We start from the raw sequence: 11,309 nt of genomic DNA, 5'->3' as shown, positions 1-11,309 counted from the left end.
TGAGAGGCCCGCGTACCTCAAAAAAAAAAAAAAAAAAAAAATATGTGAACAGCTCAATGAATTATCATGAAACGGACATGTTTGTGTAACCACCACCGAGATTTAGAAACTACACCTGACCAGCATTCCCTGAATCTCAATCACTACCCTTTCCTTCTGCCCTAAAGGTAACCCCTATTCTTCTAACACCATTGCAATAAGGTAAGAAAAGAGACTATAGGATAGGAAAGGAAGAAAACTATCATTATTCTGAGATGGCATAACTACATATAATCATAGAGAATCCAACTGAATCTATAAATTACTAAAAATCAGTGAGTTTAGCAAGGAAGCTGAATAAAAGGTGACATAAAAAAATTATCTCTGTATGCCAGTGATGAAAGTTTAGAAAACGAAGAACTTTCAAAGGTGCTATTTCTAAGTAGCATAAAACTAAAAAATGTCTAGGAATCCAACAAAAGATAAGTTATGATCTCTACATCAAACTTTAAGATATTATTGCGAGAAGTTAAAGACCTTAACAAATGGGGAGTTATACCATATTCATGGTTTATAAGATGTCATTATAAAGATGTTACTTCTCTCCAATTGATTTATAGATTTGAAGATAGCAGATACGAGATTTATTAATGTGGTTCTGTTTGTACCAACAAGACAATGGGAACTGGGGGATCTAAAATCTCTCAGAGGATGAATAATTATTCTCATTTTATATAGTGCTATGGACTCTATGTGTCCCTCAAAATTCATATGTTCAAGCCCTAATCCCCAATGTGGTGGTATTTAGAGATGGGGCCGTTGGGAGGTAATCAGATGAGGTCATGAGGGTGGAGCCTCATGATGGGATTAGTGCCTTTTTAAGAAGAGACAACCTCTCTCCCTACCATGTGAGGATACAGCAAGAAGGCAGCCATCTGCAAACAAGGAAGCAAGCTTTTCACCAGGCACTAAATCTGCCAGCACTTTGCCCTGGGATTTCCCAGCCTCCCAAACTGTGAGAAATAAATTGTTTAAACTACCCAGTCTCTGGAATTTTGTTATAGCAGCCTGAACTGAGGAAGCTACAGAGGAGGAACTAGGTCCAGAGAGGATAAATGATTTACACAAGGATACGTAGTTAATGGGTAAAAGAACCAGAATTACAACACATTTTATATTCCTCCTAGAGACAGTGTATTCTAGGGATAACTGTAATCCCGTTTTCCCCCTACACAGATATCATTTCACTGAAGTTCAAGCAGATGAACACCTAATCCCAGAATCCCATTTTGGGGATCTGTTTCCTGAGGTCACTCTTTGCACCAAGAACCACAGCAGTCAAGACTCAACTGAGGGACTTCCCTGGCGGTCCAGTGGTTAAGACTCCATGCTTCCACTGCAGGGGTAACAAGTTAGATCCCTGGTCATGGAACTAAGATCCTGCAAGCCACACGGCGCAGCCAAAACATAGAAAATTTTAAAAATTAAAATTAAAAAAAGGTAAGCATGGTGAAAGACTCAACTGAATATCACTATCCTTGTGGCCATTTTTAGTGCCCTAAAGGTTAACTGCAGTAGCTACTTGATCTCCCAAGTCACTTATTTCAGTTGGAACCTCATCACAGTCAACATGGATGCTAACATATGATTCACCATGATGCCACTGCAGAGTATGGATTACTAGCATCCCATTTTTTGGCAAGGAGCTCATCACTACGTTCAAATCCTAAAAAATAACTAAACCACCTCCAAACCCCATCTTTTGACAATCTGCTTCTTGCCAGTATTGATGTCAGCCAAAATATATTCAGGAGGGCTTCCCTGGTGGCACAGTGGCTAAGAATCCGCCTGCCAATGCAGGGTACAGGGGTTCAATCCCTGGTCCGGGAAGATCCCACATGCCGTGGAGCAACTAAGCCTGTGTGCCACAACTACTGAGCCTGTGCACCTAGAACCCTTGCTTTGTGACAAGAGAAGCCACAGCAATGAGAAGCCTGCACACCACAACGAAGACCCAACGCAGCCATAAATAAATACATTTATTTTTAAAAAAGATATAATCAGGAGACAGAAATCACACCAGTTATTTTCACAGAGATGATTTCATATAAAGAAATGTTACTTAGGTATGAAGTGTTGGTAACCAGGTAACTGAAAAGGCAAAAAGAGAGCCCTATGCCATCATGGTCGTAGTAACTACGGGAAGCAGCTAACACCCCTGGTGCAGGAAAAACAAAGGATATAGGTTAGAATTATGAAAACTAAACACTTGGATGAGAGGCTCACTGAAGATGAAACTCAGACCATGAGGAGGAGGGGATTGTTCAGATGGTGCAGGTGTATCTGACCTCAGAGGACCACCAGGGACGAGGACCTTCCTTGGAAGCACCCTGAAATGGTGCTGGCATCTGTGAGGGCGTGCAAGATTTGGAAAAACTGCAAACTAGATTTAGCAGCTGCTACAGGAAGGAACTGCCTCAGCTGGGGTAAAGAAGCTGTGCTGGGTGATGCTGATGAGAACAAGAAACTGACAGGAAATAAGCAGAGAGCAAACCGGAAGAGCCCAGTCCCACTGCTTCCTCCAGGCTTCTACAGTCCCTTTGGTGCCCCCTATTGGCAGAGTCGAACACAGCCAGTCGGCAAAGAAGAAGTGCAGTTTGCAGAGTCCCAGAGTCCCAGATTCACAAGGGAGTGAATTTGAAACCAAAAGATAATAGTTTAATAACCATGCCCACATAACTGTAGTGTGTGCCAAGGACTAGCGGCTATGAGTAATCCAATTCTGTACCCCTGAGGCCCAAATATATCTTTTAAAGCATGCTTGAATACCTGAGAGTAATTATTTTCCTGGATAGCTAGTCTGAATGTTGTGCTGATATTAATTCTATCCAAGTTCCACTGTGGTTTTAATGCAAATTCAATCAAAATCCCAATGAGATTATTTTTTAAAGAATTTTATCCAATTATTCTAAAGGTCTTCTGAAGAAATAAGATGAGAGAAGCAAAGATTTTTTTTTCTACCGAAGAGTAAATAAGATGGGTCTAAAGCCAATATATTAAAATATAAGGTAACTCTAATCATGTGGTTCTGAAGGAAGATTAAAAAGATGATAAAATGGACTTCCCTGGCTGCGCAGTGGTTAAGGCTCCGCCTGCCAAGGCGGGGGACACGGGTTCAAGCCCTGGTCAGGAAGATCCCACATGCTGCAGAGCAACTAAGCCCGTGTGCCGCAACTACTGAGCCTGCGCTCTAGAGCCCGTGAGCCACAACTGCTGAAGCCCGTGCACCTAAAGCCTGTGCTCCGCAACAAGAGAAGCCACCGCAATGAGAAGCGTGTGCACCACAGCAAAGAGTAGCCTCCGCTCGCCGCAACTAGAGAAAGCCCACGTGCAGCAATGAAGACCCAGTGTGGCCAAAAATAAAAATATAAGTAAAGAAATTTATTTAAAAAAAGATTTAAAAAGATAAACATTAAAATTTCATATAAAATAATATCTGACAAATATGTTGTTATAAAGCAACAAGAGGGCTCCCCTGGTGGCGCAGTGGTTGAGAGTCCGCCTGCTGATGCAGGGGACACGGGTTCATGCCCCGGTCTGGGAAGATCCCACATGCCGCGGAGCGGCTGGGCCCATGAGCCATGGCCGCTGAGCCTGCGCGTCTGGAGCCTGTGCTCTGCAACGGGAGAGGCCACAACAGTGAGAGGCCCGCGTGCTGCAAAAAAAAAAAAAAAAAAAGCAATCAAGAATAGTGAAATTATTCAAAGTATTATTGGGGGGGGTGAAAGTTTTTTCCTCCCCTGACATCAAATAGTTTTTCCACACTAATTCTCTGATTCTCCAACACCAGCTAGGTGTCTAGCAACTCAATTCAATTCTGACACTAACCCTCCAGAGTTAGCCCGGACCCCTCAGGTTAAGACCTCAGATGCTGGCTGCAAATGGGGTGCCCAGTCTTCCCCCACTGCTGCCCAGCCAACTACAAATTCAGGAGTTCACATGATCCATGCCTCTCAGGTTCAATAATTTGCTAGAAGAACTCACAAAATTCAGGAAAGCACTTCAGTTACTATTACTGGCTTATTCTAAAGAATACAACCCAGGAAGGGCCAAAGGGGAAAGACGCATAGATAGGGCGAAGCATGGGGGAAGAGATGCAGAGCTTCCATGCCCTCTCTGGGCATGCCACCCTCCCAGCACCTCCATATGTTCACCAACTCAGAAGCTCAACAATTCAGGGGTTTTATGAAGGTTCCATTACCTAGACATGATTGAGTCAATCACTGGCCATTGGTGATTGAACTCAATCTCCAGTCCCTCTCCCATTCCCAAGAGGCCAGAAGGTGGGGCTGACAGTCCCAACACTCCAATCACTGCTTGGTCTTTTTGGAGACCAGGCCCCCTCCTGAAGCTACCTAGAGACCCCTCAGCCAAGAGCCATCTCACCAGCATACCAAAAACACTTTTATCACTGAGATATTCCAAGGAATATGGTCTTTTAGGAATTTTTAGGACCTCTGTGGCAATGAAGGGGCAAAATACACCACTTTGGCATAAGGATTATTTTGAACTGGAGGCAAATGAGAATCAACAGATGCAGAAAGAAGCCTTCTCAGAGCTACTCTTATCTGACTAAAAGCAGAAATTTCTGAGAAATGAAGACTTTCATAAATCCCCTCTCCCAGGGCAGTTTTTTAAAATTAATTAATTAATTAATTTTTGGGCTGCGTTGGGTCTTCGTTGTTCTGCGCGGGCTTTCTCTAGTTGCAGCAAGCAGGGGCTACTCTTCATTGCGGTTTGCTGGCTTCTCCTTGTGGTGGCTTCTCTTGTTGTGGAGCACAGGCTCTAGGCACGCGGGCTTCAGTAGTTGTGGCACGCAGGCTCAGTAGTTGTGGCTTGCGACTCTAGAGCACAGGCCCAGTAGTTGTGGCGCTCGGGCTTAGTTGCTCCACGGCATGTGGGATCTTCCCGGACCAGGGCTCAAACCCGTGTCCCCTGCATTGGCAGATGGATTTTTAACCATTGCACCACCAGGGAAGTCCCCCCAGGGCAGTTTTATGACCATGAAGAAGATGGAAAGTTGACACCAAGATGGGTCTTATCTTCCATTAGTTTTGCCCATATATATATCCTAGTCACTTTCCCACAACTTATCACCCCTAGCCTAAAACTTTTTCTTTTGTCACACTGCATCTCCACAATTTATTGTTCTTTGTTAAAAAGGTATATAAGCTCTCAGGCCTATCCACTTCTTTGGGTCTTCACTTTTCTATGAAGGCCTCCATATGCATACTTAATAATAAAACTTTTTCCCTGTTACTCTGTCTTTATCAGTCTAATTTGCAGGGCCCCATACACTGAACATAAGAGGGTAGAGGAAAAACAGGTGTGTTTTTTTCCCTCTCCTACACCAGGCATTAATGACAAAGACCAAATACTTTTTATTAAACCACAGTTATTGCTTAAAATATATAAAATTTAGATCCTTTTCTGATATATTACTGTAAAATAAATTCCAAATAGATCTTAGGAAAAATAGAAAAAAATTGAAATGAACTTTATTTGAGTAAGCCCTCTGGGGTAGATCTGTGAAACTCATCAAACTTCTCCCCTGAAAAGTGTTACTCCATGTTATAAATTAAATTGTGTCCCCCCCAAAATATATTTTGGTGTCCTAACCCCTACCCCTGTATCTCAGAATGTGACTGACTGGGAAGACAGTCTTTACCAAGGTAATCAAGTCAAAATCAGGTAGGGAATTCCCTGGTGGTGCAGTGGTTAAGAATCTGCCTGCTAATGCAGGGGACACGGGTTTGGTCCCTGGTCTGGGAAGATCCCACATGCCGTGGAGCAACTAAGCCCACGAGCCACAACTACTGAGCCTGTGCTCTAGAGTCGCAAGCCACAACTACTGAGCCTGCGTGCCACAACTACTGAAGCCCGCGTGCCTAGAGCCTGTACTCCACAACAAGAGAAGCCATTGCAAGGTGAAGCCCGCAAACTGCAACGGTTAGCCCCTGCTTGCCGCAACTAGAGATAGCTTGCGTGCAGCAATGAAGGCCCAACGCAGCCAAAAATAAATAAATAAATAAATTTTTAAAGTGAGGTAATGAGAATGGGCCCTAATCCAATATGACTGGTGTCCTTATCTCTCAAAACAGCACTGCCAAAGCACCCTTAAAGGGTAGCTATTATCTCCTACAATCATGAAAGCAGGAGCTAGGGAGCTCCCACAGCCCAGTCCACAGCATGTGGCTGCAGGAGCACACAGACTTAACCGCTGGGGTAGTCAGTTTCATTAGAGGCTCAATGAGCCATAAATCCTAGTGTTCATACTCTCTGTAGGTCCCTCCCTTTCAGTCTGGCCTAGTGACATGCTTTAACCAGAAGAATACAGTGGAGATGATGCTAGGATGGTTCCAGACCTAAGTTTAAGAAGGCCTGGCGGCTCCATTTTTGTACCCTGGGGAACCTTGGGCTGCCATAGAACAAGTCAGGCTGACCTGTTGGAGAGAAACTTGTGAAATAGACCCCATGGAGAGGGAGAGTCCTGCCATCCCATTTCCCAGCTGACACTTCAGCTTGATGCAGTGACCAATGCCCAACGACCACAGCAAGGCCAGTGAGTCCAACTCGACCCAGGCATGAGCAAATGCAATGGCTGGCTTTTAAAACTGTGGCAAAAGACATGGAAACAACCTAAATGTCCATCGACAGATGAATGGATAAAGAAGAGGTGGCATATATATACACAATGGAATACTACTCAGACATAAAAAAGAATGAAATAATGCCATTTGCAGCAACATGGATGGACCTAGAGTCCATCCTTACTTCATACTAAGTGAAGTAAGCCGGAAAGAGAAAGACAAATACCGTATGATATCACTTATATATGGAATCTAAAATACAACACAAATCAACATGACTATGAAACAAAAACAGACTCACAGATACAGAGAACAGACTTGTGGTTGCCAAGGGGGGCAGGTAGTGGAGGGAAGGATTGGGAGTTTGGGATGAGCGGATGAAAACTATTATATATAGGATGGATAAACAACAAGGTCCTGCTCTACAGCACAGGGACCTATATTCAATATCCTGTGACAAACCAAAATGGAAAAGAATATGAAAAAGAATGTAGGGGCTTCCCTGGTGGTGCAGTGGTTGAGAGTCTGCCTGCCGATGCAGGGGACATGGGTTCGTGCCCCGGTCCAGGAAGATCCCCCATGCTGTGGAGCGGCTGGGCCCGTGAGCCATGGCCGCTGAGCCTGCGTGTCCGGAGGCTGTGCTCCGCAACGGGAGAGGCCACAACAGTGAGAAGCCCGCATACAGCAAAAAAAAAAAAAAAAAAAAAAAAAAGAATGTATATGTGGGGACTTCCCTGGTGGTGTAGTGGTTAAGAATCCACCTTCCAATGCAGGGGACACGGGTTTGATCCCTGGTCTGGGAAGACTCACATACCGCGGAGCAACTAAGCCCGTGCGCCACAACTACTGAGCCTGCGCTCTAGAGCCCGCGTGCCTCAGCTACTGAGCCCATGCACCGCAACTTCTGTAGCCCAAGCACTCTAGGGCCCGTGCTCCGCAACAAGAGAAACCATGGCAATGGGAAGCCTGCGCACCGCAATGAAGAGTAGCCCCCGCTCGCTGCAACTAGAGAAAGCCCGCGCAGCAACAAAGACCCAACACAGACAAAAATAAACAATTAAAAAAAATAGAAGTAAATTGACATGCTGATATTCAGCCAGTAGACCATAATACAGAAAAAAAGAATGTATATATGTATAACTGAGTCACTTTGATATAGAGCAGAAATTAACATATTATAAATCAATGATACTTCAAATAAATAAATTGTGGCAAAATACGCATAATATAAAATTTACAATTTTAACCTTTTTTTTTTTTTTAATTTGGCTGCGTAGGGTCTTCGTTGCTGTGCGCGGACTTTCTGTAGTTGTGGCGAGCGGGGGCTACTCTTCGTTGCGGTGTGCGGGCTTCTCCTTGCGATGGCTTCTTTTTGTTGCAGAGCACAGGCTCTAGGCGCGCAGGCTTCAGTAGTTGCGGTGCGCTGGTTTAGTTGCTCGGCAGCATGTGGGATCTTCCCGGACCAGGAGTTAAACCCCGGTACCCGGCACTGGCAGACGGATTCTTAACCACTGCGCCACCAGGGAAGTCTCTGCCCTCCCCCCACCCCCGTTTTCTTTCAAGAGTTTAATAGAGTGCGCTCTGCGGCCCCGCCCCCGCGCCCCAATCTGTCTCTTGCTTCAACAGTGCTTGAATTCAACAGTCCCAGGGACGCCCCTTTGCTCCAGCCTCCCACCAGCCTCCAACCTTTTTTCCAGTCACAACCTTCGAATCAGCCACTCAGCTATCCTCGCTCAATGGGACCAGCCAACACCATTTTGGGGGCTTAACTCCTTATTACCGATCAACCATGAGCTCCCAGATTCGTCAGAATTATTCCACCGAGGTGGAGGCCGCCGTCAACCGCCTGGTCAACATGCATCTGCAGGCCTCCTACACCTACCTCTCTCTGGTGAGGGTCCCCAGGTCGCCCCCAGCCCGAGTTCCCCTCAGCTGCGCACCTCCGGCCCTCTGCGCACGCGCTGGCCTTCTTTGTCCTGTTGGATAGTCAGAAGCAAGAGTGCGCATGCCTGGCCCCGCCTCCTGCTAACCGTTATTCCCGCCAACTCTTCCCGCAGGGCTTCTCATTCCACCAGGAGTATTTGACTCTGGAGGGCGTGGGCCACTTTTTCTGTGAATCGGCCGAGGAGAAGCTCGAGGTCGCCGAGCGTCTCTTGAAAATGCAAAACCAGCATGGCGGCTGCGCCCTGTAGGACATGCAGAAGCTGTCCCAAGATGAGCAGGGTAAAACACAGGACCTGGTGGTAGGGTAAAACCCAGGACGCTGTGGAAGCCGCTGTGTTCACGGAGAAGAACCTGAACCAGGCCCTGTGGATCTGCATGTCCGGGGTTCTGCCCATGCAGACCCCCACCTCTGCGACTTCCTGGAGAACCACTTCCTAGATGAGCAGGTGAAATTCATCCAGAAGATGGGCGATCACCTGATCGACCTCCGCAAGCTGGCTGGTCCCCATGCTGGGCTGGGCGAGCATTTCTTTGAAAGGCTCACCCTCAAGCACGACTAGGAGCCTGCAGAGCCCAGCAGCCTTTGAGGAACCCCTCTGGTGTCAGGGCTTCTGCCTGAAGCCCCTCTCTGAAGCCAGTAGGCAGCTTGTTAACCACACTGGAGCCCTCTCCCCAGCCATGGACCAAATGGAAACAATAAAGCTTTTGCAGAAAAAAAAAAAGAGTTTTATAGTTTTAGCTCTTACATTTAGGTCTTTAATTTTGAGTCCATTTTTGTATACCGTGTCAGATAAGGCTCCAACTTGGTTCTTTTGCACATGGATATCCAGTTTTCCTTTTGCACATGGATATCCAGTTTTCCTAACACCATTTGTTGAAAAGACTGTCCTTTCCGCCACTGAACGGTCTTGGCAATCTTTCCTACCAGGGTTTATTTCTGGGCTCTTCTATTCCATTGTTCCATATGTCTGCCTTTATGCCAGTACCACACTGTTTCGATTACTGTAGATTTATAATAACTTTTGAAATCTGGAAGTGTGGGATCTCAAACTTTGTTCCTCTTTTTCAAGATTGTTTTGGCTATTCAGTGTCCCTTGAGATTCCATATGAATTTTAGGTTGGATTTTTCTATTTTGATTAAAAAAATCACTGGATTTTGATAGGAATTGCATCAAATCTGTAGATCGCTTTGGATAGTATGGGCATCTTAACGTTATTGTCCTCCAAGCCAAGTTTACGAGATGTTAACAAATTTTAATTACATGTGTGGCTCACAGTACTGGCTTAAACGTTCCTCAAAACACCACATTAGTTCACCCTATCAATATTATCATGTTAATCAGACTGGATAAACAAGAAGCAGGAAGTGCATTGGAGGTATTGATAAGATACATGCTGTCCAGGGGATGGGAAATAAACTTTACAAAGTTTCAGGGACCCATCACATCAGTGAAGGTTTTAGGAGCCCAGGCATCTGAGGAGTGGGCAGTACCTATGGCAAAGGGAAGGACAAATACTGCATCTTACCACTAAGAAAGAAGCCCACACTCTTCACCCTAGGGGCTCAGGCATCTTCAGGTTCTGGAGGAAGCATATTCTACACTGGGAAATACTGCTCTGATCCATTTTTTGGGTGACACGGAAGACTTCTAGCTTTGAGTGACTCCCGGGCCAGGAAAAGACCTGCAGTAGGTACAAGCTGCAATGCAAGCAGCCCTGCCGATTGGGTCATGGGACCCAGAAATATCTGTAGATTGGCAAAGATGTCACACACAGTTTCTGCCAAGGATTCTCCCGACAGAGAAAGCACAGTGTCGACCCCAGGGTTGTGAAGCAAGGCCATGCACCATGTTCCAGAGGAAATCCTGGTGTGCTACTGAGCCGATAGAGATGGAGGATCAGAACACAGGATATCACATGACATGCAGCCAGCGTGGCCCCTCGTGAGTTTATTCTGTTGGAACCCCCAAGTATTTCACGGTGGGCGGATACAACAGTGATCCATCGGGAGGTGGATCCTAGATCAGGCATTAGCAGGACCAGAAGACACAAATAAGCTGCATAAGCAGATGTGTCAGACCCCTGTGACACTCACCCCCCCGCCCGCTTATGACTGCCCCCGCTTATATTGGACAGGTTGGAGTGGGGAGGTGTTCTTTATAATCAGCAAAGGAGGGAAAAAGCTGAGCACTATTTTCACTCATTTAATTCTTTTTTTTTTAAAGCTCAATAACCTTGAATTTAACTTTTTTTTGCCCCCCCCCCCCCAGCACAGCATGTGGCATCTTAGTTCCCCAACCAGGGATTGAACCCGTGCTCCCCGAAGTAGAAGTGCGGCGTCTTAACCACTGGACCGCCAGGAAGCCCCCTCCTTTAACTCTTTGTCATGGAATTTTTAGGCATCTACAAAAGTAGGACAATCTCTAACGAACATTGTAAATCAACTATACGTCAATTTTTAAAAATGACCAAAAAAAAGTAGGATAATATGATGAACCATCCCCATCCCAATGACCTTTCCCCTAGTTTCACTACTTATCAACTCGTGGCCAGTCTGGTTTCATCTATGCCCCTGTTGTACGCAGAACAATGGTTCCCCCAAAGATGCCCACCTCCTAGTCCCTGGACCCTGTGCATGTGTCATGCTACATGGCAAAGGGGAATTAGGTCGCAGATGGAATTAAGGTTGCTAATCAGTTGGTTTTAAGATTAGGAGCTATCCCTGGATTATCTGGG

The 11,309-nt window shown here is 45.7% G+C and overlaps 1 pseudogene across 1 annotated transcript; it reads left to right on the top strand.

The window, feature by feature from the left end:
* The first annotated feature begins 8,343 nt into the window (after positions 1-8,343).
* Positions 8,344-9,269, top strand: LOC309794953 (ferritin light chain-like; annotated as a pseudogene). Its single transcript has 2 exons — positions 8,344-8,520; positions 8,687-9,269. The product of its transcript is annotated as a ferritin light chain-like (transcript).
* The last annotated feature ends 2,040 nt before the right edge of the window (positions 9,270-11,309 follow it).

Source organism: Mesoplodon mirus, assembly GCF_964341445.2.
Source record: "Mesoplodon mirus genome assembly, chromosome: 19".
Classification (NCBI taxonomy): domain Eukaryota; kingdom Metazoa; phylum Chordata; class Mammalia; order Artiodactyla; family Ziphiidae; genus Mesoplodon; species Mesoplodon mirus.
The sequence above is the reverse complement of the archived record's forward strand: the minus strand, read 5'-3'. Positions and strand labels throughout refer to the sequence as shown.